The sequence below is a fragment of the Heterocephalus glaber genome, unplaced genomic scaffold, assembly GCF_053883595.1.
Source record: "Heterocephalus glaber isolate CG9 unplaced genomic scaffold, H.glaber_assembly_v1.0 deba00001543, whole genome shotgun sequence".
Classification (NCBI taxonomy): Eukaryota; Metazoa; Chordata; class Mammalia; order Rodentia; family Bathyergidae; genus Heterocephalus; species Heterocephalus glaber.
The window spans coordinates 5,525,171-5,552,374 of NW_028258336.1; the positions used below are offsets into that span (position 1 = coordinate 5,525,171).

At 33.8% G+C, this 27,204-nt stretch overlaps 1 pseudogene; it reads right to left on the minus strand.

The window, feature by feature from the left end:
- Positions 1-2,442: 2,442 nt before the first annotated feature.
- On the minus strand, positions 2,443-7,759 carry LOC106010922 (RNA-binding protein 4 pseudogene; annotated as a pseudogene).
- Positions 7,760-27,204: the final 19,445 nt, after the last annotated feature.

Sequence of the window (27,204 nt, forward strand, 5' to 3'; positions counted from 1 at the left end):
TCTATCTTCCTGGAGAGGAACTTGAATTACCATAATCCTTTTTTGTACATTATTCTCTATTTGTCAGCCACATTGAGATCAGTATTGTGTCTACTTCTGTTCTCTAGCCCACATATTTGTCTATCCTTCCATTTACTCCTACACTGCTAAAAGCACCAGTAATATGACATCGTATGTTTATTGTAGAAATGAACACTGTCATTAAATAAGATGTGAAGCTGTTCCTTATTGAACTCAATATAATTAAAATGCTGGGCCTCTTCTCCTTGTAATGTAAAACTACATTATGTTTCATTTTTTTAGGTCTTAGTTTACATTCAGACATTTAGGGAAAAGACCAAAATATCCTCTCACTATCCCAGATTTTACCTGCCTTGCATACTGAATCTGGCTGGGAAAATTTCTAATACAATTTTTAAAAAATTAATTCATTAATTTTTTATTAGTACATGTTTTCCAAACAATGATCACATTTATCATAGGGAATTTGTACCTGCACATAATATATTTCAATTCTTTATTTTGCCCATCCCTCTCCCCTCTCTTCTACACTTCTTTCCCTCCTTATTTACAAAATCTGTTTCCATTTTTTACTTCAATTCTCTTTTCCTAAAATTTCTTTTCCTTTCCTTCCCTTTCCCCTATCCCCCTTCCTTGTTCCCCTTCCCATTTGAACAAGTTCTTCCTATTCCCCAATATCTACCCACCATTTTGCTTCTTATTTCCACTTCGGGTTTCTGAGAAACAATGCAATGTTTAAAATTGTATTTCTGATTTATTTAACTTAAGATTATGGTCTCTAGATCCAATATGATTTTGTTAAAATCAAACTCCAGATACCCAAATTAAGTTAGCTAGGTACAGAAGCTCAAGATTTCTGTAAAAACTGGATCTTAGATATCCTTCTCTCTTCCTCTTCACTGGGGCAAAGTCAGGATTGAAAGAATAACTGAAAAATACCAGAACAGTCTTTCATTATAAAAGGTAAAATATTTATTGAAAAAAATGTCAAGGGCCAGGGATTTAGTTCAGTGGTTCTGCCACCTGCCTTGAAACCACAAGGTCCCGAGTTCGATCCTGGTACCAAAAAAAAAAAAAAAAAAAAAGAAAAAAAAGAAAAGAAAAAAGAAAAAATGGCAAAATGACATCCTTATAATAGAAATAAAAACAATTATCAATCTTAACACAGTAAAACAATTGACAAATGATATTAAGATCATTCCTACTATCTCCACTGATACTACGTAATGAATTTCTACTCTGTGGGTGCATTAAATTTATTCTCTACTTAACCTATGCAAAGAAGGATTATTGCCCTCATTTTATATAGCAAGAAAATTGAAGCTCAAAGATTAGTAATCTGTCTAAGATCAGATAGCTAAGTGCTAAAAATCGAAGCTAGATTTCTAAAAAAATTTTTGTTTGAGCCAGTATAACAGGATGACTCTCTTTAGCTACTAATTTGTTCAGAAATTGTACCTTCAGGCATTATATACAGATGTAAAAGGAAATTGAACAAATTGTCTGATAAATTGAAAAGCTGATTTCAACCTAGACCCTGATTTTCCTTATTAGTTTTATTTTTCCTTTCCAACTTGGGCGGATGTTGGCAGTGTCTTTGCGTGTGGGCAGCCCAACTGATCAGCTGATCCCTTCTGTGAACTGCACAAATGACTTAGGCCAGCATGACTGCTCCACTGGTTCTCTGTGGCCAATGTACTCTGAGGATCATGGACTGCTTTGGTGGACTAGGAGAACCATTCTAATCTGACTGAGATATGTTAAACTTTTGCTTTTGCTTTTAGAACTGCTCCTTCTATTACTGTGACTTTTTAGTGTCAAATTCTAAAGATAAAAAATTTATATTTAGTTTATACTTTTCAAATAGTAATGGCAATTGTTGACTTAAGGTATTGACTATCCTGGTCCATCCTCCTAGATGCAGCCAAGGGTGCTGAAAGCCATCGAGACAGTGGGCCTCCACTCTGAGTCTTTTCACATGGAGAATGACATTTACCTTTTCATATCCACTGTTCCTGAAATCTTGGATTTCATTTATTTCTTTTAAAAAATGAAAAACTGTTTATTTTTCCAGAAACAAAAAAGTGATCCATCTTTATAGGCCCAGATTTTTGGCCGAAGACATCTAGGATCAGTGGTATCTCACCAAGATCTTCCCCAAATGCAATAGCCCTTGGGAACAGGGAGGAGCTAGTACAGCCCACACCAAAGATCTGCAAACAGTGTGGCTGTTGGGAAAACAGAACATGAATGAGAAACTCCAGAACTATTGAAGGATGAGAAGAGGAAAATGAATAGGAGTGGGGAAGGAAAGATCTGAACTTAGCAATGTAAATTAAGTTCCAAGTTTCCTGAGAAACTCAATATATACAGCTGAGAAGATGCACATCCTAGAGATGGGGTATCACAAAAGGTGTATTCTCATGCATAATCATAGCCATAAACTTCCCCCTCATCCATCCTATCTTGAAACTCTGTGTTATCAAGGGCCATGGTCACCTGTACTACATCCTCTGCTTGCTCCTGTATACAAAGACATAATCCTTCACTATATCACATTTTATGACTGGATCATACTCTCCATTGTTGGTCAAAAGCTTCATGTTGGTGGTATGGGACTGATGTTGCCTACATCAACTTTGTCGAGGTTTTGCTCTTCCTCTTGTTGGTTTCCACATTGACATTCACCCAAAGATACTTCCAGTGGTGTAGGCTGCATTTAGTATCCTTAGCTACAGTTTTGTCTTCTGTATGCACAAAGTCATAGTTCTTAATGATGGCACATTCCAATACCTTCCTATCTGGCTCAGAGAGGTATGGATCTCCTAATCTGTGGCCTCCCTGGGCAAATTTCTAATGACAGCTTTACCATCTCAATGCAACTGCCCAGAAATCAGCAAAGGCTCTTCTTTATGGTGCACTTGCTTCTTGGGATTTTTTTGCAAGACCAAGTAAGAGAGTGTAGATGGTAAAGATGCTATTTGTTACAGAAAAATAATCATGATTAATTAGCAAAAAGTGCAATACAGTAGAAGTTCCAATCTGTCTCTTTCTGAGTATGCAGGCTCATTTATGTATGTTATATTCATACCTTTCATTGCATCTATCTTGTTCTACATTGCAAATTCCTTTCTACACTCTGGCCCAGGTCTTCCTTCAGAAGTAGCTCATTCTGACTTTCTCTTTGCTTTGTTTTCATGTAATTTTCTGGTTTTTATCTTAACATAAAGGAAAGTTTCAGTTGCTGGGCAACTGTGCATGGAATAATTTTGGTACGGTTAAATCCAAGTTCTTAACTCTATTTGATCTGATTTCCACTATGTTGTAATTAAAAAGTTACCAACCGTTCCACTGCCCAGCCTTTTTCTACTTTTGATTCCCTGCCTTTCCTCTCAAGACCTACTGTTCTTGCATTCTGCCAAATTCACAAATTTAATTCATTTTCTTTAAACTTTAATTTCTTTCTCTTCATTTTGTCAGAGTCTCCCTTGGATCAATATGTTCCACTCAAGAGAAACTGCTTTCAAAGCTTGGTTTCCCAGTTCAGACCACAAAAAATTTTAATTCTCATTGAAAAACTCTCTTATATGATACCTTTTATGTTACTGAAAAAAGATTCAGCTCATGCCTTAAGATTGTTCAAAATGCATGGACACTCTGTGTAATCTCTTCTTGTTTCCAGTAACCAAAGAATGCTAAAATGTTTCTGGGTGGCTGGATAGAAAGAATACCCAATGATTTTCCTTAATGAGGATGAAAATGAAATGCTCCCATGGAAATTGAGATGTATCTGGATGAATCAGAACTACCTTTGAATTCATAAATAAGTTTTGAGGAAGGATACTGCTGGTAAGTTAAACTTCCAAGAAAAAATTTAGGAAAAAACATGTGGGGGCCAGGGATTTAGCTCAGTGGTTCCACTGCCTGCTTTACAAGAGCAAGGTCCTGAGTTTGATCCCCAGTACCAAAACAAAAAACAAAAAACAAAAAAACGTGATACATGATGGATGTCATATACCTCTATTTAGACACATAAAATTAAGCATACTTAAAGCTGGAGAACTGCTTAGAGAACATCTATTTCAACTTCTCATTTTATTGATTAGAAAACTAAAGTAAGGAAGGTGAAATTACTTTTTCAAGGCTGCCTAACTATTTAGCATCAGAGTTCAAACTGATGTTGTCTTATAACATTCATAATTTACATAATGTACCAAAGGCTGGGTCAAACTAAAATAACAATTAAATTCCATTTTTTACATGATTATAATTAGAGTGCAATACAGGTTCAATTTCTTTTTAAATTTTTTATTAGTACACGTTTGCAGTACATGTTTACATTCCTTGTGTGCAGTTGCTTTTTGTACATAGCACATTTTAATTCCTTTTTCATCCCCTTTCCTTTCCCTTCCTCCCCATCTCTTTCTTGCTCCCCTTCCTTTTTGTGGTATGTATTTGCAGTACATAATGTTTACATTCCTCGTGTGTAGTTGGTCCATGTACAGAGCACACTTTACTTCCTTTATTCATCCTGTCCCTCCTTTCCATCCTCTCTCCCTCACAGTTCAATTTCTTATAAGTAGAAAATAAACATCAGTTTTCAATAGTACTATTTTCAACTTCCTATACTAAGATTTCCAGAGACTGAAGTGGAGAAAAATTGCAGAAAAGAAAAGCAGAATTTTATGGAAATGGGAAGACCAGAGAAAGAAGCATAGGAAATTATTTACAAACAGTGTTGTGAAAGCAAAAAGAAGCAAGAAGAGAAAGTTTTGAATATTGTAAAGTATATAAGACAGACAAAAACAAAACAAAAATAGAAAACTTCTCTCACTTGTCCCCAGAACTAAATTGCTATCCTGCTTTGATCTAGGTTGAGGGCCTTGCAAATCTCCCAAATTCTCCTTCCTGGCTACCAAATGCAGAGATACAAAGAGACTTCATTTATACTAAGAATTTGAAAGAGTAAAATTTATCAGAAAATTCACCTGATGAACATTATCTCTTAAAACCAATCACAAGCCAGAAGAACATGGTCATCGCTACAAACTAAATTGGACATGCTTAAATATACATTTGACAGTATTTTAAAAAGTGCCTTGAATAACTTTTTAAAGAACAGATATAGAAAAGGGGAAAGAAATGAACATTTGCTTGTTTCATTCAAGAGCGAAATATAAGAAAAATAAACTGTATTCTAAGTTTCTCAATGAAGAATAAATTAAATAAAAATAAGAGTCAATGAAGAACAGAAGGACAAAGAGATCTAGAGACAGAGAGAGGGGTGTGGGTGGGGATGAAGAGGGAAATAAAAAAGAATCGAGATATATTATGTGCATGTACCTACTCCCTAAAATGAATGTTACCTTCATGTATTGCAAATATGTACTAGTAAAATAAAATAAAACAGAAATGAGAAAGAGAACAATTTTAAAGATCAACATAAAATGTTTGCAATAGAAAATGTTCATATCCAATAAGACACTACTGTTGGAAATGTGTGATAATATGATGAATTCTGAGCAAATCCCGAGAAAAGACACAACAAACATTACATAGTCCTTATAACATAATGATTTGAAACCAAAAATATGAGTCATATCTACATGTGAATATGCTTAATATATTAATATGAAAGTTATTTTCAATACATATATATGTATTTGTTGTTACAGATGGCATTGTAGTAATTGGAAAAATATTAGTAACACTCATAGATTAAATAATAGCATTGTACTAATGCTAATTTCCTAATGTTGATATTATATTTGCTTGTTAGCTTTAGGCTTACATGAATTAAGTTCCTGTTGTCAGGAAATGCAGAGTTAAAAGGCATAATGTCTGCAATTTACTGCCCTGTGGCTCTGAAAATTTGTAGTTATATATCTGTGTTTCTCTGAGTGTGGGTACATGCATATGCATGTGTGTAGATGAAATGTCCAAAAGTTATTTGTATTATTCTTGTAACTTTCTATCAATTTGAAATGACTTCAAAATAACAATGTACAAAAACTACATTCAAGGGAGAAACACAGATTAATTAATTTAGGCACTTGTAGTCATTGGAAGGATTTGAGAATATTTTCTCAGGCTTTATTAGATCAAAAACTTCAGTGTTTCTGGGGGGATCTTTTTTAAGAGCTTGCTCTGGCCTGGTTATTGAGAATTAATTGGCTGAAAATGCTACTATGTTTAAAATAGTGCTATTCTTAATGAGAGAAAGTGCCTTCAAATTTCCTCAAAGCAATTTTGACTTCTTCTGGAAAAAATTTTGCAATGCAAATTAAGAAAAAAGGCTGAGAAGGCAAGGGTTTCCTTGGACATGGTTGCTTTGGTGATTTTCTAAGAAGCTGATATTATCATGCTTATATGCTAAGTACAAGGTTTAAAAATATGAGCTGTCCTGGGATTTCTAAAATTAACAAGTACATTTCTATTTTACTATAAAACTCAATCTTAATGGTAAATTAAACAAAAATAGAGCTAATAGCTCTTGGAAGCAATACTTTGCAAAACAATGGTTCTTACTCAGATTGCTCACTTGCTAGCTATCGACACTTTCTTTTTCATTGATGTTGGAAAGAATCAAATCAAGACATTATATGATGATGAAAATATGCTTATGAGCCTCCTGATCCAACATGAAATTGAGTTCAAGTTACACTAATGGCATTACTTTAGTTATTTATCTATATGGGGAAAACTGTTAAATGTGTAGACATTTTTTGGCCTTTGTCTTACTTTTCTTTAGCCTATAATTATTATATTTTCTATGTTAAGAAAAAATTAAAAATTTTCAAAAAGCTTTAAAGACACAGAAATAGCACAGAAGTTAATATAACAAATATCTATGATTCCACCACTGAAACTAATGAGTATTAACTTTTTCTTATTTTTGTTTCAGATATTTTCTTAATAAATGAAACACTATTAAAAGTTAGCTACATTTATCCACTTGCATTTATCCCATGTCCTCCTCTCCTTACCCTAATTGCTATCCTAAATTTGCTAAGTATTTTTCATGCCCATGTTTATTAGATGTATTTTATGCACAAATCATATAATATATATATATATATATATCTCCATGGGTGTATCAAAATTTATACATTGTATCATGGTAGTCAACATTTTTTCAAGTATTACTTTAAGAGCAGTTCAGTGTGATTATACTTAAATATTGTTTCATTTTCATTGCTACTTATTATTATAGTTTATAAACTACAGTTTATCATTGTGCCTATGGAGATTAATTCTTCCATTTTAATTTTTGCTATTGTAATCAAGGTAATTTGCAATTTTGTACATGCTTCTAGAACTAGATATATATTTTTTTGCAATATATACCTAAAAGTAGATTTGTCTATTAGATATTGTTTACTAGACATTGTTGCTCTTCAGAACTGTCCAAAGACATAACTGCTCTTTGTAGGGAAACAAACATACACTTACCACTTATGATTTTTGAGTCTTTGTTTTCCCAGAATTTGCAATTATCAAAGATTACATTTTCCCCAACTTGATGGCTATGATTTTGTATTTCATTACTAGTGTTACTATTATCATAATTCTCACTGTGTAGTTCACTGTGTCTCACTTTGTAGGGTCTCATTGTGTAGTTCAGGCTGATCTTGAACTTACTAGGTCGGCCAGGCTGGTATTGAACTTGCTGTGATCCTCCTGCCTCAGCCTCCTGAGAGCTAGAATTATAGAAATGAGCCACCATGCTGGGCCCCATTATTGTTTTAACTTTGCATTTCTCTGATCATTAATGGTAAACATCTTTTTGTATATTAATTAGTCGTTTAGGTTTCTTGATCTGGGCATTGCCTCCTCATAGCCTTTGTCTAGTTTGCAGGAATTAAATGTTTTTCTTTCTTCTATATACTTATAGTATTTCTTTTATGGTTCAGAGGGTATATGTTCCAAATATTTTCTCTCCATCTATGGCTTGGTTTTAATTTCTTCCATGTCGTATGCTCTACATGAATTTCAGGATTGGTTTAGTTTCTGTTTAATTAAGATTTTAAAATTGATATCACATCAAATTTATAACAACTTGGATAATACTGACACTTTCAATTTCCATCTAAAATCATGTGTATTTTTACACCTTCATTTAGATTACAATTCATGTTCTCATAAAATTTTACATATCATTTATTAAAGTTATTTCTAAGTACATTATTTATTATTGCTGTTATATTTTCCATTACATTTAAAAATTATTGCTGGTATATAGGAATGCTTTTATATTTATATAAAGGTATAAATTCATAACACTTCTGAGTTGTAGTTATAATAGCTTATAGATGTTCTTTGACTTTCTGTGTTGCTATTTTCTGCAAATATTATTACTTTTGTCTTTAAATTTTAAATTATTATGTTTCCTATTTCTTGGTCTTACAACAATGCTTAATGCCTTTGGTGTAATATTGACTTTATTAGAAATGCTACAAAGTTTCACCAATAGGAATGGTCAATGTTTACTGTTATTTTGGGCACAGTAATTTTATTAACCGAAGGACACATTTTCTATAACTATAGTTTGAATTTTTTTTAATCACAAAAAGTGTTGAATTTTACCATGTGCTTGTTTGAATGGATTTAGTAAAGAGATCCTACAGTTTTTCCTCCCATATGAATGGAAGGAAAGGCTAGCCTCCTAGACCAAAGGAATCACGTTTAGCCCATACTTGATGAAGTGTTTTATTTTACTTCTTGTTTTGGTTTTTATTTATTTGCTGCTGGATATGAAAAAAGTATTTCCTCAGTTTCTACAAGAAGCAGTTATGAGGAATAAGATACTACAAAGAGACTCCGAAAGCAAAGCAGAAGTACAAACATGGTTCCTAGTCCTTAAACTCCTGTGTCTAGAAGCCATCTAGGTATATATGTTTTGTTAAGAGAATTAAGTAGTAATCTTAACATTTAGTCTAATTTAGTTTTGATTTTTCTGTCCAAAGCTAAAAGAAGGGTAGGTGATAGATCTTAATACCACTGCCAGTAACATTCAGAAAACAGATATGGCCAAGTTTGACAGTTGACAAGAAACAAGAATATCTATGAAATACAAGGATGAAATTCCACAGAGATAAGATTACATTTTAATAATTCTATAAAACAGTTGTCTTCTCCATTTTGAAAAAGAGATGATGATCTTTTCTTCACGTTGTATCTAATACATATTGAAGTAGATTAGTAGGCCAGGAGGAAGTAGATTTGCATATCAGCCTAACCCTGGGGAAGGCATAGACTCTGGAACTCCTACTTTCTGTGATGTGAAACAAGGTACTTGACTTCTATAAGCCTGAGTTTTCTCATCTCCATAATAAAATAATGCATTAAAAACACTTAGCAATATCTGACCTGTAGTAAGTATTCAATAAATGGTAGCAATTGTTATTAAGAGGGAAAAATCTGTTTTTGTTAGCTCTTCAGACAGAGGTTAAAATATACTTTGTTGTAACTATTGAATGATTTTCCTTTAAAAAGAGTTAGATTCCAGTTAGTACTGAAACTTTTCTAAATGTTGGAAAATCCGTAATAACTCTATGAAATGAAAATGTCAGATTGAGGCAAAGGAATCAAGGAGGTAGAGTAGTTATCTTTCAAAGTAAAGCAATAAATTTGAGAACAATTTGACAGTGTCCCTAGCTGTCACAAGGTAGCACTAACAATCAAATGGAGGTGGAAAAGAAAGGAAATGATGCCTGACCACTTCAGGTCAGTTAAAGTCCATGACTCAGTGATTATGCTGGGTTCAAAATTCCGGTGAAATCTGGAAGGTTACTGCCTCAGAAGAAAAGCACTGGCAGAGGTTTGTAAAGTAACAGAGCATAACTGAAAATAGTGAAGTTGCTTAGACCAAGGGATATTGAGCAGGTGACTAGATGCAGGGGATTGATTCACAGATTGCTAAAACTCTAGTTGTGATTTGGTTCTTGAAAACAATCAGTACAACTTCCAGATGGATGGAATTTCTTCCTGTGATACAGGGAGCATTGACACAGTGATTAAGATTGCAGACACTGAAGCCAGACTTCTTAGGTCTTAAATTCTTGATCTACAATCTGTTAGGTGTGTGGCTTTGGCAAGTTACTTAACTTAGTGTCTCAATTTGCTGCTATTTAAAATATAAATGAAAATATTCTCTAGCTCATAACATTGAAAGTAGAATTTATATATGTAAAACACTTAGAAGAACATTTAGTGCTTGGGGTTTACTATATGTTAGCTATTGTTATCACTATTAGAAACAAACAGGACTATAGTTTCTGAAGGCTTGGGATGTTTATCTGTGGAGGTAGGGATAGATAATATGTTTCAAATCATGTGGAGTCTGACCTCTGGGAGGCCAGATTCTCTGGGAACAGAGCATAGTAGGAGAGGCTCATGGGGACAGTGGTTGTGGGAGTGGTTGTGCTGTGTGTGAATCTAGACTCTTATTCCAGATGAGATTGAATATATCTAGTCGTATTTGGACACCAACCCCCTAACAAGAAGTTTGGGCTGGGGAATAGATATTTGGACAATTATAATCATGTTCTTGACTTAAAGACTATTTTTGAATTCTGACAGAATAAAAAGGGAAGGAGGAAGGGAAAAAGGGAGGAAAGGAAGGAGGTAGAAGAATGAGAAGGGAGAGATTTTGTGACTATCAGGTAGGCAAGTAGATAATTATATTATTTACATTTCCTCCCTCTTTTAGCAGCTGATTAATCGTGGCAAGACCGGAATATTGTCCGCCAGGTACAAGAAAGCCATATTTCTGTCCGTACCACAAATAGAAGAAAGTTGGAAGTGTTTTATTTCCTTATATATATTTTATCTTTAGACAACTAAAGAAAAGATTAATTTCTGAAGGCATTTGGACCTGTGGTTTGTACCTCTCAGCTTTGATAGGTCAAGGGAAGTTTCCAGAAGATAGAAACAAACAAATGGAAAGCTGAAGTTTGAGTAGATGGCTGGGGAGGCAATGAGGCAGAACATGTTCAGCGGGCAGAAGCAGAAAGCATTCTGGACCACAAACCCCTGCCTAACCCACCTCCCAGCACCAGTTTCACCATTACTTATTTCATGTTAATTTTTTTTCCAGACTTTGCTGGCTTAGGCAGCCTCCCTCGGAGTGTTTCAGGTGGGCACTCCAGCCCTCTGACTTTTAAAATATGAACACTGTCAATCATGCAGGCATTCTTCAGGGACTGCAAAAGGCTAGATGTGGGGCCTTTCCATGTGACCCCTGCAGGGAGGTATTGAGTATCCTCCACTTCATTGTATCACAGAGTTTCTCTCCTACCACTAGACACTGAGCTACTGAGTGACAAGAACACATCTCTGTCTAGTGTGCTCAGCATCTGGAATAGTTCCTGATATGTAACTTATTCTTTGTGAATATTTGTTGAATGAACAAATATCTTGCAGTTACAGTTCTGTGATCTTTTTCTGAAAGCTTTCCAAGAATGAAAATAACTCCCTTGAGTTAATCTCGTGATTGAACTTACGTGTCTTTCCCACTGCCTCTATGAGGAAAGATGTCTAACTTCATTTCCTCTACTTCTTTCACCTAAATGACATGTTCTTCAACTTTATTCAGTTTTACCTCCAGAATGTGTCTTGTTCTTTCCAATGGACACACATTTCTATTATTTTTCTTTTGCTCACATGTAAGGTTCATCACTAAAGGGTCAGCTTCCATTTGAGTGAAGCTCTCTTGACTCTCTCTCTTTCTCCATTGCTGCTTTCCTTTCTCTAAGTTGAACGTCCCACTCACAGTTCCCCCTCCTTTTTCTAATAAAATGGCTCAGACATGGTTCCTATGGATATTACCTTTTCTTATATTTCTCTTTCTTACAATTCCAAGAACTCTTAGAAGGCTCTAAGAGAGCATGATTTATTCATCTTTGTAGCTTATCAGGAACTGAACATATTTAAGTGGCGCAAGGTTCCAATTAACATTCTCTCAGGCTCTTCTCTGAGGTTAGCTTTAGTAGAGTGCAGAAGTCTATGGAGTTTCCACTCACTTCAGTTGACATTTTCACACCTCTCTTTCCCCCCTGGATTCCTCTGATAACACACTGCAAAGGGAATTTGATCGAGGAAAAGGAGTGAATGTGGGAGTGTGGAACTCAAAAGAGTGGAAGAAGTTAATAACCATAAGTTATCTCTACTAATGGTGAACTGGAAGTCTCAGATAAATGCTCTTCCTCCTGTACTTGAGGGGACAATCCCAGGGAGAAGGCTGATGCCTCTCTAATAGTCCCAGCAGGATTGAGTCCATGTGTCCACAGTTATGTCCTTAACAAGGTTATCTTATATTCATTGGGTTTCTTTCTTTCCTTTCCCTCTCTCCATGGCCTCAATTCTGCTTCTTAGGATCACATTGCAAAGACATTACTTGTACTCAATTCTTTGCCTTAGATTCTGCTTTTGAGGAACAAAGCTACATGAGCATATAAAAATATTTTTTTGAATGGAAGAATAAATGGGGAATAAACAAATGAAGGAATGGATTAAAACATGGCTATTTTGTGTCTTTAGCACTCCTATGACTCATGGTACTTTGAATTTTCTTTCTTTTTGTAGGCTGTAATGAAGAGAATGGGTGCTGGAAGTCCAAAATCTATTTTATGGCTTTAGTAAAGAAACCAGGCTGCTAGCTTCTCTCTTTTTCTCTCAGCCTCACAGAGAGGCCAGTGTGTGTTTCTAAGTGAATTTGCTGTAGCTCACATTTCCTAATCTGGGAGTAGTGGATTTCAAGAGAATTGAATTTCCAGATTGTGACAAAATTAGCTTTCAGTCAATAATAGCAGACCAAAGTTAGTATATTTTTTCTCAGTGTGATTAGAAGAGCTTGCATCTAAGAAGGAGAGGATTATTACATTTGACTTCCAGGAGTGCAGCTGAGGCTTTATTCTCCAGTGTGTTAAAAGCAGAGAATCTGCTCTGATTGGCAGCACATTTCTTTACTCTTGTCCAGATTTGGCTTGCCTGCCTGAGTACCTTGCTAATGTCAGATCCCTCAGTTCCCCAGCTGTCTCTGGTTTCTGCCTGAACTGCTTCTCCTACCAACCTTTTCCTTTACCTGGCATGACTTTTCTATGATCTTTGAAATTTGCCTCCAAACTTAGATTTTCATAATTTTATTTCCTTTCAAAAGTGATCAAAATTCCCCTGAGTTTATGTGAGAATCAAGAGGGTACATTTATACATTACTGAAAAGGGGTGCTGTTCACTAACTCCTCCTTCCACTGGCTGGTGCAATACTGATATTGGAATTATGTAGGGGGTTTCTTAAATATACAGATTCCTAGGACCCACACAAGAACTCGTCAGTCATAATCACTAGCAATTGTGGCTTGAAAAGTGCATTTGAAACAATCTCTTTAAGGGGTTTTCATGCACAATCTTAATTGAAAGCCACTTTAATTTGTTCCCTTCTATAATATTTTTTCCTCTTTTCTCAATGAGAAGGTAAAAAAGAGTTACTGTAATGTCTGTTTCTGTACAGCTTTTGAGTGGAGCCAGAACCAAAGCAGATTTGCTATGCAATTTTTCTCATTAAATACAAGGTCAAGGAAGTAATTATTCATTTGCTTACCACGGTAGGTGACTACAATGACATTCTCACTCATAGACTATTCTGTTTAGTTGTTTGTTTATTTTTCTCCTAGGAGGCAAAGGTGAATTTCTGCATTCTATTTGGAGCCCATTGTAAGGAGTCAGATATCACCTAGCTCAGCTATTCTTAACCTTCTTTACTCATTAAAATCACCTGAAAAGCTTTTATAAAAAGCAAAATTCTTTAGAAATTCTGATTCAATTGGTATGGGCTAGTATCTGTCTATGTAGAAAGCTCCTTTAGTGAGCTTCTAATAAGAGAACCACCATGTAGCACCCAGGGCTTGGATTTAGACATAGCTTTCAGGTAGGCTTTGCTTTGGTGGAAAAAATAGGGGGATGGATATGGCAAATTAAGGAAACTGTAAATTGTAATCTTGAGGCATGAATATGTGGTAGAATCTAGAAGACAAATACATTCAAATTTGATCAGATTGTATCACCTGCAATTCAGACATATGTACCAGATATGTAGTTTCTGATGAAAATCATTTATTAAGATATAACTTCAACATTTATGAAATGACATTTGAACAATATTTTTAAACCTTAGCAAACTGACAGGGAATATATGATTTACTAAATTATTTGGTAATGAACCTTGCAAAAATTTTGTTCTATTTTTGGTATCACAAAAAAGTTTGTATCACCTGCTGTAATATCATGTTTTCTTGTTTTTTATTTTTTTTTGGTACCGGGAATCGAACTTGGGACCTTGTGCTTGCGAGGCAGGTGCCAGAACCACTGAGCTAAATCCCCGGCCCAATATCATGTTTTCTTTAGACAAAGACAATTTTATTTTAGACTGGCCATGCTCAGTTAATTTTTTGTGTTTGATTATAGAAACTCTATTCTCCAGGTAAAATTATTTCTATATTTTTCATATTACTTTCAATTTTTTTTTCCTTTTTTTTGTTGAGATAAAGTCTCATCTTGCTGAGGTTGGCCTCTAACTCCTAGGCTCAAACAGCCCTCTTACCTCTGCCTCCTGAGTTACTAGAACCACAGGCACATGACACTGTACCTGACTCATTATTCCTTTTCAATTTGTACATGGATTAATTTGTTTAATATGTGTCTTAGAACAATACTGTATCTAATTCCTATTTAGAAATAGACAAATAGAACTCTAATGTGTCTGTCCACATTTCACTCATGCATATATCCAACTATACCTCATCTTTGAGAGTTTGAATGCCACTTTCCCTGCTGTGCACTATACTCTTTCTGTTACCCAGAACACCAGGATTGATCTGATTTGCTTTCCTTCTGTTTGGATTTCCTCTTTAACCAGAACAGTGTTTTGCAATGCTTTCCTATGATACAGCACACAAAACATGGTAATGTTTTTGGAACATACCAAAATGAAGACAGGAAGCTAGTGGCCACTAGAGGGCACTCATTAGGGGCTTTGGCTGCTCCATCTCTGTCCTGCTAGCCCAAGGGCTGAAATGCCCCAATATATAACTGTTGCACACCACCAGGGAGATCCGTGAATGGCCATCTCCTTTACATCAGTCGGGTCTCAAATGGTACCTCCTTTCAGCAGCCTCTTGTCACTACTCCCACGAAAGTAGACCCTTCAACCTTCCACCACACTTCTCAATTTTAGTTTTTTTATAGCATTATCTGCACCTCAACTTATGTCGTTATGTCAACTTATGCCTTTATTAATTTCAGTATAAGTTCCTTGACTGCAAGAGTACTTGTATGTCCTGTTCATCAGCAAGTATCAAAAGTTGGAACTCAATACACATAGCAGATTGATGGAAAAACTGAGTTGACTGGGCCAGGTTATTCCCAACCCTCAGTGAAGTTCCCTGGACTGGCTGGGAAACATGTTAAGGCAGGGACCCTGATTTTGCATCTTTATAGTTCTAGTGGATGGTTTATTGAGTGACCACAGTAGATGTAGAATAAGTGCTTGTTGAGTAAATGAATAAAAGAAAAGAGGAAGGAAGGAATAGGTGATTAGATGCAAACTGCACCTTCTTTGATCTGTTTGGATTCCTTTGGATATTTTGCACTAGAACTGTCAGCTTTGTTTGAAATGTGGGTAATATCGTCAGGTTTTTCTCGATTCATTAGAGTAACGTACCATCAGGCTAACATGAAATGCTCATTTTCTGCAAATTGGATAAATTTAGATTAAAAAGACTCGGCAGTCTCTTACAGTTTTGAAATATCTCTTCTAAGAATAGACAGAAAGTCAGAAAAGAGATGTTGAGGGAGTTGTCAAGCAGACAGTCCAGGAACTATGCAGGATCTTCTTATGAGGTGAGTGGTTACTTTTTCAAATCATGATGACTAAGAGTGATCTTGGTGCATGTTTTCAGGAGTGTCTGCTTTGGTACAGTGGGCATCTCTATTTTCCTACCTTTCCTTACCTTAGCCTATGACTGAGTGGCATCTGTGCATTAGCAGGTGATCTTGAATAAATCAGCAACAGCAGCTGTTAAAGTCAGGCAGCTACATGTAGTAAGTTGTTTTCTAGGGCTGAGAACTCTACTTTCCTAATGTAAGCAAGAATTAAGAAAGAAATAAGAGGGCCAGGGATTTATCTCAGTGGCACAACACCTACCTGGCAGGTGCGAGGTCCTGAGTTTGATCCCCAGTACCAAAAAAAAAAAAAAAAGAGAGAGAATAGAAAAAAGAAACAAATAGGCAATAAGTTGTTTATTTATTAATTTGAATAGGTCTAGACTGTTGTGAAGATTAAATATTATGGTGCATAGAAAGGCCTAGCATAAGGCCAGGGATATAGGATAAACTCAGACATGTTGTCTTTCACTGTTATCACTTTATATAAGTCATGCACCAGAAACCAAAATATTTGATCCCAAATACTGACAGTTGATATCATTTCTTTCCTCTGAGGATGAAGTAGTTGGCTATGAAGTTCAAAGAGTGAGATCCAGACTGCACACAATGACAGCCATCTTCAATTAGAATGCCTCAGAATATTAATAAGCCCAGCTGTGTTTCTCAAACAATTAGAAAATACCGCAAAATCCCAAAATAAACTAAAACAAAGATATACTCAGTCAGTCTGGAGGCAAATTTTTATTTTTAGAATTCTTATAAAAATGGTTAGTATCATTGTATTTGACATTAAAATAATACCAACACTGCATTTAGTGATAATTAGGCACTCTGATACACTCATCTCTCTTTCTCTGTGACAGGATGAACATTTATACCTTGAGAAATCACTATTTTATTTGTTTCCCATTAAGTCGTGAGGCCAGAATCAAAGACTTCTCATTGACAATAAAAATATTGAAAGGTATGGCTCATTAAAGATGCTATTTATTTATTTTTAGATTTCAAGGTAGTATTGGAAATCAATAATAAAATAATTTTGGAAAAAATATATCATTCACCTTAAAAATGGATATCAGTTGCTAATTTCAAGCTCCAAACTACTTTTTAAAATGTTAGCTCTTAGATGATTTCAAATAAAAAAACTGTCTTTGGTTTACATAGCAGTAATCTAGACTATTTTTTTAAAAAAATCATTTTCTGTAGCATTTTTAAGTCATTGATTATAAACCTAAACAATGAGATTTATTATAATTTCTCTATATTTATCTTACATTAAAATTTATGTATAACTTTTGTAAAATGTAAAACATAATACTAATTGCTATTTATGTAGATAAATGGACACATTTTCGTTTTTGAAGAACAAATATTTCACATGAATGAAAAAATGAACAATGTCCAATATAGAAAGAAATTTTGCCAAACGAAGATTTTTATTTTATAACATTTGTTGAACACATGATATAAGAAAAACCCTGCTGAGTTTTCTAGCTGCGTTTTCTTATTTTGTGTTGCTGCAAACTACTAAGGTAGAACTTTCTATTTAATATTCTCCTTCTGGTAAATATTGCATACTCTGGGCTCTTAATCTGTTCCACCACAAAATACTAAGGAATGAAGGATATATATATATATATATATATATATATATATATATAATAGCTAACCAGGTAGCCAAACTCTTTAGAAATTAAAGAAAATCTTCATTCCCTTCAAAACAATGGGAATCAAAACTAGTGAAATAAGCCACCTAATAGTTGTCCCATGGAACATGCTGATTGAAAGTGTGTAAATCCTGAAATTTTAATACCTTTTTATTATCGAGAAAAAAATTCTTCATTATATGAAAGATGAAGTTGAAGTGAATAAAAGTACATAAAAAATTAGAAATCTTAAAAGCTTCTGGAAAAGAGTAGACCATACAAACAATGTATCTGCCTGGCTTGAATTCTCCACAGGGATAAAGACTGCTCTCATAATGCCTACTGCTAGAAGATGCCCTTACACAGGTTAGTAGCACTGTTATTTGTAATGCAAAGAAATAGAAATATTCCAGGAGAAATTTTCATTATAGAAGGATTTTCAGGCTTGCCATAAATGGAGATTGGCTAAATATAAGCTCAGATATAAAGTCACTGAACAATAGAAACCAAACAACTGTGAGTGAGACTCAGAAGAAACAATCACTAGAGAATGAGATAGCCAGAAAGCAAATATTGGAATAATTAGAAACAGAATATGAAATGATTATGCTTAAAGTATTAATAACAATAATAGAACCATAAACTTGGGCAAGAAATAAATGGTTACTATAATAATGAGACACATTTGAAAAATAAAACGGATTTCTAAAAATAAAATACATAGTTGAGTTAAAAGCTATAGGATTAGTTAAATGACAGATCAAAGAGAATTAATAGATTTGAAGGTAGATATGAAGAAATTAACCATAACTCAACATAAAAAGAGACACAGAAAATATGACGGATATTAAGAGACATGGAGGAAAGGAAAAATTCTCTTCTTAGAATATTTAGAGTTTCAGAAAAAGAGAATGGAATGAGTGTGCAGAAAGTAGTGTCTGCTGAATGAGTGGTAAATGAATCATGATTTTCTACAATCAATAAAAGTTATGAATCCTAGGTTTCAGGAAGTGAAATAAATCTCAGAAAAACTAAAACTAAGACAAATAACTCCCCCTCTAGACATATTGAAGTTAGACTCCGGATCTAACAAAACAAAACAAAACAAAACAAAAATCAACAACAGCAACAACAACAACAACAACAAAGAAGGTCTTAAATGAAGCCAGAAGTAAAGGAAAATTATTTATACATGAAAGACAAACTGACAGTTGATTTTTCGTCAGCAGCAACAATTTAAGGTGGAGAATATTCAAATACTGTTTTCTAGTTCTTAGACAGAGCTGTCAACTAGAATTGTGTGCTTAGTTAACTAAAGGTGAAATTAAATTATTTCAATAGTAAATAATAAAATGAGGAGTTACTCTCTCAAAAAAATTTTTCAGATGATATTTTGTAAGCTAGAAGGAAAATAACCCCAGAAGACATACAAGAAACGATAATGATCAAATGAGTCAGCAAACATATGGGCAAATATAAACAAATATTGAGTGTATAGCAAAATAATCTTGCCTAATTAAGGGAGTAAAAGTCAAAATGAAGATAAAACCAATTATTTCATGACAATATCTTGGAAGATGAGGATGAGTTGAGGTAAAGTATTGTACTTAAAGGTGTGTGTGTGTGTCATGTGTAAAGCAGTGAAAAGCATGAATGATTTTTATATTTTATGTTGTTTATGAAGATTAAAATTTTAAGGGGATAATGAATGGAGTGTAGAACTTCTAGTACTGTGGAGGAAGAAAATTAATTTTGAAAATCAATTGGTGGGCTTCACAAATAATATTAAAGATTAAAACAAGAGACTCACTATGGACGAAGGGAAGATCACTAATTAAATAATCTATTAAAATAAATGATTTTAAAAGAAAATATAACTTAGAATTCTTTCTAGAAGAATTTGAAAGGCCCAGTTTTCCTATAATGATTAAAATAATTAAATCAGATATACTTAATCATCAAAAAACACAAGCACCAAAACTAAAACTACCAACAACCACAAATTCAGGCCTAAATATCTTAAAAAACAAGTTTTATCAAATATTATTGCCTTATAAATTTTTTTCCATGGAATAATAAAATGAAGAAATGTTCCATTGTTCATCCTTATGATGTTGACTTTTGATACTGGTATGAGAGTAGGACAAAACCAGAAAGGAAATTTATGGACAAATGTCATGCATAAAATTAGATTAAAAACCTAAAACAAAATATTAGTAACTTAAAAGTAAGAATAGAACCTGGAATAGGGCTTCTTTGAACTAATTAAGCATATTTCTTTAAAATATTATATGTGGTATAGCATTAGAAATACTCTTTCTAATATCATAAATAAAACTAGTATACTGCATTTCTGAAATATTTAACAGAATTTATAGCTAGTTTATTAAGAATAAAAAAATAACTGCAAAAGTGTTAGAAATAAATAATAGCATAGTATTTGTAGATGATTTGCAATAGAAAATAATAAAATTATGAACAATTCATTAAAATTAAGTGCAACAAAGTACTTAAAATATTTAAAATTTAATAATAAAATAATTCAAAATTTAAAAATATTTTATATACCTGCAACAATTGAAAATACAACTTTAAAAATACATCATTTACCCAGATGAGGTCAATGGTGACTTCTCCTTTTACTTCTAGGTAAAAGTTGTACCAATTAATCTACAATCTGTTTCAGGCAATAGATTTAGAGGAAATACTTCCTTACTCATTGTATGTAGTGAGCATTATTCTAATTCCATGAAAGGAATCAAAAATTGAAAGGGGGGGGAGAGGATATAGGGAGACTCAATGTTGTTAAGATACCAGTCCAGTCCCAGGACCAGGGGTTTAGCTCAGTGGTTCTGCCTCCTGCCTTGAAAGCGCAAGGTCCTGATCCCTGGTACAAAAAAAAAAAAAAAAAAAGATATCAGTTCTTCTTAATATGATATTTCCAATGTAATTCCAATGAAAATCCCAGAACAGTATTTTGTGAATATTGATGACTGATCTAATAGAGTTTATATGGAGAGACAAAAGTTCCAGAATATCAACACCATACTGAATGAGAACAATTGGAATGTTATATCATGTTAACAGATGATGGAATGTTATATCATGTTAACAGATGAGAAGATTCAATATCATAAGGATGTCTGTGCTTCCCAAGTGATCACATAAAATAAATACAATTCCAATAATCTTCCTTTTCTTTTCTTTTCTTTTTTTGTTTTTTGGTACCCGGGATCGAATTCGGGTCTTTGCGCTTGCGCAGCAGGAGGCAAAACCACTGAGCTAAATCCCCAGCCCAATTCCAATAACCTTTTACAACAGTTTTGGTTATAAATGTTGGGCTGGAATGGAAAAGAGAATGTGTCAAGGAAAGGGCCAAACATAACTAAGAAGGTTTTAAGCGAGATTAATGTGAGAAACTTGAGTTATTAGATGTCAAATTTATAGTAAAAATTAATTCACTGTATTTTTAGGATGGAGATAGACAGATGGACCAGTGGAAGAGAACAGAGAAATCAAAAAGTTTACATACATGTAAAGTATGATATATGAGAGAAGAGAACCTTCCAAACAAAGGATTGAGAAAGGTTCAGTATTGGGTAAACATTTCATTCTCACAGTAAAAATTAAACTGGGTTCCTACTTCATACAGTGTACTTTTTTTTTTGGTACCAGGAATTGAACTTGGGTCCTTGCACTTGTGAGACAGGTGGCATAACCATGGAGCTAAATCCCCGGTCCCATATGGCATATGTTAAAGGCAAATTTAGATGAACTGATGAATTAAATATGAAAGTAGAAAAAATGTTACTGCTATCTTTATGACCTCAAGATAGAAAAATATTTTTCTTAAACAAGATATCACTTGCACAACCCAAAGAGAGAAATATTCAATTTCAGTGAATTGAAAAATATAAATTCATCAAAAGATACTTTAATAAAGTGAAAAATTGAGACAAAGATTAGGACTATTTCCAGTGATACAAATAGCAAAAGATTAATATAGACTTCTAAAATTAATAAGTTAAAAAACAAGAATCAAAAAACAAGAGTCATATTTTAAATATAAGCGAAAGATAATTTCAGCTAATTGACAGTGAAAAAGCATTAAAAATGCACAATCTCAATGAAGTAATGGGGCATACACATTTTTTAGTAGTTGCATGAGTTTGTAAGGCTGCTGTAACAAAGTACCACACACTGGCTTTAATCCACAGAGATACATTGTCTCATTGTTCTGGAAACTGTAAGTCTGAAATGAAATTATTGGAATAGTGCAATTGCTGATGGCTCTAGGAGAGAACCCCTGCAATGAGGCTTTCCTAGATTCTGTAGTTGGTATTCCTTGGTCTCTGGTCTCAACTCCAGTCTCTGCCTCTGTCTTCACATAGCATTCTTCTCAGTGTGTTTGTGTATTCCTGTGTCTCCACAAGGTCTTTCCTTTCTCCATGTGTGTCCAAAATTCTCCCATTTTACAAGGATACCAGTTATTGAGTTTGAACTCATGCTAATTGGAAATGATTTCATTTTAACTTGATCACGTCTGCAAAGGTTGTATTTCCAAAGGTCACATTCACAGGCTTTGTGAGTTCTTTATCCTTTGGTGAGGGAGGGCACAATTTAACCCACAGCAGTAGTTATGAAATTTTGTATATCCAGTTTGGAAAATAATTTAGAGTACATCTAGCAAAGTTGAATGGGCATATTCTTTAGGACACAATGGTCCACTTCTGGGTGCTTATCTCCTTTTTACGGATAATCTGTGAATCAGCGATCTTAGCACCATCTGGAAGCTGAGTAGAAATCCAGAGTTTTGAGCCTTGATCTAAATCCACTTTATAAAAATTCACACTTCAAATGAGATTCTCATGTAATTTGTTTGAGAAGCACTGAAGTAGTCTACTCTAAATTATATGTCTAAAAAAAGATAGACATAAAAATGCCCATCAAAGAATTGTTTATAGTAGGAAAAAATTCTACAATGATTTAAATGTCTATTAATCAGAGAATGGATAAATAAATTGTGGCTTTATCCACACAATTTAAATTTACACAACAGTGCAAATAAATGAACTAGAAGTACTTGTATCAGCACAGATGAATGTCACAGGGATAATGCTGAGCAAAAAAGAAGTTTCAGAAAAATGCAAATTGAATACCATTTTTATGTTGCTTAGTGATATACATATGATTTAAAAGTTTAAAATCATTCATAGGAATGATAAACACTAAATTCAAGAGTAAGTAGAATTTCACTGGAATAAATGCTACTCTTTTTATGATTGTTTATTTTTTAAATTTTATTTTAATTTATTAGTATATGTGTGTGGTACATAATGTTTTTATTCCTTATGGGAAGTTATTATTCTTTATTTTAAGCTTTTCTTAAACTCATGGATATTTGTTATATTATTCTTTATATTTTAGTAAATCCTATAATATGCATAATAAAATGGAAAAAAGTAAGAAAAACTTTCAAGGATAGAATAATTATTTGAATCCAGAATTATGGCCACTATTCCTAGTCAAGACACTATTGCTTCGGCAGACCAAATGGCACAGTTTTAGAGTGGTATTTTATAATCACCATTGTTTTGTTTAAATACCATATTCTGAAAAAAAGATTAAAATAGTGCATCTAGAATGTTTTTCATTTTATAATAAAATGATACTTGCTAAAACAAATAAAAATGTGAGCATTTTCCCCTACCCAATGTTAGATTAATTAGTAACAGACTTTGTTGTAAGTAATTATTTGACTGAACTAAATTTCAAATTCTCCTTAGATTAATAGGAATAGTAAGCTACCATTTCAAACATCTGTCTCATCTCAACTATCATCTTTCTCTTTCAAAAGTGAACTCTGAAAACATTTACAGAAAGATAGAATTTCTGTAGGGGTACTGAACCTAAAAAGTACATTTGTTACATGTATTATTTTAAGTCTGTTAATTTCCCACAATGAAAGTACTAGTTTTAGGTTTTTACTGTACCCTTAAACATCTTATTGGGACCTATAGTTTCAATTATTTATTTCATGTTTTTGAGCAAATAGTTGAGCTCCCAAGGAAAGGGCAGACTCCTATTCTACAACCAGTTATTGAACTTTTGTTGTCATATTCTTTTTTTTTATAAATTTTTCTCCTCAATAACTTCTGATTTAGGTCAAGAAGTTCTAGAATGAAGAAATTCTATCTTTTTTTTTTTTCTATTTGTCTTTCACCCAGAATTTCCTAGAGAATTGGAAGCTCAATAATACTTCAAAGAGTGTAGAGAATGTAATATCCACAATTTTTGAAAAAACTATAATTGTCCTACTACTTTAGTATTTGATGATTGGGGAGAAATACAATTTAGAATAGTATTTTTAGTTTAAAATAGTCTATCCTAGTTCTAATTGCTTGAGAAAAAGTAAGCCTTTATTTTACTTGGAACTTTTACAGATCACTTTTAAAATCACCTAAGTAAATTTTCTATTTACCTCATAAGTTCTTTCCTCCTTAAAAATAAAGCCATGTTTTGAAGATGATAGCTAAACATATCACTGCAAAGCTCCAAATATTACTGGTATGAAGCTCAAGGTTCACAGAAAAATTTCAACTTAATATCTTTTTATCCTATATTTTTGGTCAAAGAACTATATGGAAACACTGGGCTTGTTTCAAATCTCCTGTGAAATGTTAAAAGTATTTATCTGTTATAAAATATTTTGGAAAAATTTCATATGATGGATGATATATTATGCCCCAAATCCATAATCTGATAAGCTTATGCTTATATCTATCAAATTCAAATAAGAAATAATAGCTGAATGACTGGAATTTTTATTCCAAATTGTGTCATCAAACATGTTCACTATAAAGCTAGCTTTTCTTCAGGTCAGCTACAGAAGCCTTGAAGAATATAAGCTTAAATCTTTAACTAGAAATTTTAGTATGCACTATTGTTTCAGTACTACCTGGGATATTTTATTTTTAAAAGCTAAACATAGAGAAATTGGCAAATTATGAACACAAGGAAATGCAACATCATTCTATTTTTTAATTATATCCCAAGATTATTAGTTCAAGGAAGAATCATACATAATTATCTATTGCAAGTTATAGAACTCAAAGTGCTGCATATCCTTTGATACTTTTCTTCCTAGTTTTCTTCAGAGTGCCTAATAACTTGTTTTAAATGTTAAGAAATGAAATATTTGATAAATCATGTACATTATTTCTGAATATGAACAACTTAGAAATATTTATTTATTTATTTATTTATTTATTTTGGTATGAGGGATCAAACTTGGGTCCTTGTGCTTGCACAGCAGGTGGTGAAACCACTGAGCTAAACCCCTAGCCCAAGAAATTTTTAAAACTTTGACAAAAATGTTGCAATGTAACATACTAAAGAAGAATAGCTAATTCTGGAGCTCATGAATATGAACTCCAAATTTAAAATGTTTTCAGCTTTTTTGAAATGTAAAAATAAATTTCTCAGTTATTAAACTATTTTGGATCCAATAGATAAAAATAAAATTGCTCCAGAAATATTTACAGACTTATTTTTTATTTACATATTTACATGTGGCATCTAACCCAATTCTTATTCTGGATTCTTGACATGTATATTTTTGCTTTTTAAAACACAAATTTCTTTTACTCTCTTTGTAGCATTATTGACTATATTTTCAAAGTTTTATGTCTGGAGAATTCAGGTTTTAAATAATTTCCCATCACAGTTTTTGAACATGCAACTGCATTTTAATAAACTATTTAGTTCCATATTTGTGAAGAGAGTTTTATAGAGAAATCAGTACCTTTACAATTCTTAAAAGAATCCTTCTTTAGTGTCTGTAGTCAGTACTATCATGTGTACTTGTCTCTTTCTTTTCAATGCGGTGAATCTTCCTAAATGGCAGCTTCATTACTATAGTGAGCGGAAATGATCAAGTGGGAACTGGGCCTAACTCAATCAACCTTCAGACACACTGCCCTGTACTGTACATACTGACTCAACTGGATTTCCTTTGATGCTTTGGCAATTGCTCTTTTGTTTGGTCTTGAAAAACTCAAAACTATGAAATTTAAAGTTCAAATCTGAATGCTATGTTGAGTCTACTGTAAGCTGTAGTGAATCTGCACGTTATCCAGAGTCAACTGCTTTAGCAGTGCATTCTGCAGTTTCCCTCACTTCAAGCATATAATCAGAATCCATAAATGAAGGTTGTTGTGTTAATATGCTCATCCTAGCTGATTAGGAAGCCCATTCTTTATCTCTGTTCAAATGGGATTTAATTTGGTTTTCCTGGTGAAAAGAAAAACGGATGAGAACAAACCTATGGAAGTCTCTTTATCTTCAATGTTAAATGATATCGTTTGAAAGGTGAAATACTCTTCCCAATAAGAAGTAAATGTGTGCAAATGTGTGAATTTTAAAGTGCAGGCTATGGCAGCAGAAAAGTAATATGGGTAAAAGCGTTGCTTAGGATTATTTCCAGATCTTGTGAAGCATAGGCTGTAGGTCTTTGAAAGAAAGTAGACCATGTAACCTTGATATACAAGGCTAAAAGCAGAAGAGGACACTGAAAGAAACTGTTAAAGAAAAAATTTAAAACAGTGCCCCCCCCCATATTCCTCTTTTTTTCTTAATGTTATGGATTCCCTCAATATGTGCTTAATTTCTGCAAGACGGATTCTAGATGGCGCTCTAAAGCGTTTGCCAGAAGGTGGCGGCATAGGCCCTCATTGCTTAGAGCTGTCCTCGTTGCTGAACTCAATTTTGGAGATTGAGAGAAACTCAGCGGCTAGCGAGGGATTCCACCAAGTTCTCCCTAAAGGTGTTCAGGCTCTGGTAAGAAACATAAAGGTTCGTATAAAAATGCAACGTATAGGCTAGATATTTTCTTCCTTGAATTTACTCTCCATAAAGCTATGGCAGGTGGCAGTGTTTACTGAAATTAAGAGTAGTGGAGACTGAAAAGTGTGTGTGTGTGTATGTGTGTGTGTGTGTGTGTGTGTATGCCGAATATATATTAAATTTGCTTCACTCTAACATTCAGCTGTTTACCCATCTTTGTCCTTTAACATATCCTTTAAACCCCACACCAATTGCCAAGTTTCTTTTTTTAAAAATTTTAAGTCATAGGCAACATCTTCCCTAAGGGAGTCAGACTGGTGTGTTAGATGAGGAATGGGAGTGATTTAAAAAGCTAGGAGACCCTTCATTTTCTTTCCATCAATTAACAATAATTAACCCAAAGTGGTCCACCTTTTCGTTCAGACTCCTTGTGTATCCTTTTCTCCTTTGGTATTGCCACTCTGGGATGCTGACTCTAAGAATTTGACGGAAATTCAAGGCAATGAGTAATTAGGAATGCTGTATATTCTTCCTCCTTCGAGTTTGGCTGGGTGGGAGGCGGAGTTTATTTGTTACAACGTCGGTCTCACCAGCGGATCGGGTGTGTGTAAGAGAATCCTGAGTCTCTGTCCACAAAAAGGGACTTGAATGTAAAGACGCCGAACTGGAAGGAGAAGAGGGCGGGGACCCAGAGGAAAGCTACACTCAGGGTTGGGGAAGTGTTAGGAGGGGAGGGTTAGCGTGGGAGGGA